We start from the raw sequence: 1,738 nt of genomic DNA on the forward strand, positions 1-1,738 counted from the left end.
GGTGGGGGGCAGCCCGAGTTGGTGGGAGAGGGTTCGGCCCACGCTGTGCCGGGGCTGGGACTGGTCCCGCAGGCGCAGGTTAGCAGGAGGCTGTCCACACACTCACCAGACTTGGGCTAGACTGGGTCTGGGGGTTCCCGGAAGTCAGCAGAAATTCTTACTGGGCGGGAGGTGTGGGGAGGTACGGTGGTGTGGTAGGGGGCGGCCCAAGGGGGAGGGAGAGGGTCCGGCCCACACTGCACCTGGGCTGGGACTGGTCCCGCTGCGCAGGGTAGCAGGAAGCTCTCCACACACTCACCGGACCTGGGCTGGGACTGGGTCTGGGTGTTCCAGGAAGTGGGCAGAAATTCCTACTGGGCGGGAGGGGTGGGGAGGTACGGCGGAGTTTATAATAACATTTTGTAATAACAATCAATGTGTTTCCAACAGAGTATCTTGAAAATATCACATTGTTCTTTACTTATTTCCTTTATTAGCTACTAGTGATTAAACTAAGCGCTTTTGCACTGATCTGCATTCAGCTCTTTTTATTTTTGAGGCAGGGTTTGGTAAGATGCTGAGCTTTCCAGCCAGGGGTCAAACATGCAATTGTCCTGCCTCAGCCTCCCCAGTGACAAGTTATTCTTTACTTTTAGCTCTCAATAAAAGTAGTGGAGGAAAATGTGTCTTCTCTTACCCTTATCCTCTTGTAATAAACAAATTGAAATTACTGTACTTTTCGTGACTCTCTTAAACTTACTTTAAGCTGGCTCGCTCTCAGTGCCCATTTGTAGCAGTTCTGCCTAGTGAAGTGTATTCCCACCAGAGTCCTTTTCATCCTGTTTTTCCACAGGGAAAGTGGGAATAATGTAAGGCGTAGCATGTGTTTCAGTAAGATCCTGTTATGTATGAGAAGGGATTGTTTGCTCTGATTCACTGATGGGCTCCTTGCTGTTCTGCTCTTTGGTACTTTTCTTGCAGAAGTTTGGAGATGAAAACTCTTGACCTGAAAAGGCAAGGCAATATCGTGCCAAATTCTGTGCTTTTCATTAAATGACTGCATATTTGTAAAGATGATGATATGTTATAAAAATTATTAAACATACTATTAAATAAATGAGAGGAAATTTTAAATTATTTAGGGTATCTAAATAAATAGACAAATGGTTTGACTCTGCTGTTTAAAATAAGCCTGCGCAGTTGCCTGGCATGACGTGTGCGTGTAAGACATTGCTGTGTCTAATTTGTGCTTCTGACGCATGGACCTGCGCTTTTGTTCCCTATAAAACTGGGCCCACAAGGCTTATCAGGCACCAAGATCTAACAGAGCAGAGGGATTCAACACTGGTGAGTTTTTTGACCCCCTTTGGTTTGTCATCTATAAACCTATAAAGCAAATTTTCCTTAACAACAAAGCTTGAAAAAAATTGTTTCGTTTCAAAGAAAATTTCAATGTAACATTTCCTTGAGATTGTTATACTGAATATACCCTCAATTTTGAATTAAGATATGTCAGTGATTAGTCTTGTTTAGGTAACTATTTTTATTTTCCTGTATGTGCTGGAGGAAATTAAAATAATGCTGAAGGGAAAAGCCACATGTGTTAGCTTTGGGCATATGGATGAAAGGATAAGCCACAGAACTACTAAGGAGGCTTGATTCTGAGTAATTTCTGAGAGAAGACCGACCCTAACCCTGAGCTGCTCTCAGTTGGAGTCTCCAGCTCTCACTGGGTTACACTGACACAGCTGGCCGCAGA

This window comes from Octodon degus, unplaced genomic scaffold (assembly GCF_000260255.1).
Source record: "Octodon degus isolate 3935 unplaced genomic scaffold, OctDeg1.0 scaffold00380, whole genome shotgun sequence".
Lineage (NCBI taxonomy): Eukaryota > Metazoa > Chordata > Mammalia > Rodentia > Octodontidae > Octodon > Octodon degus.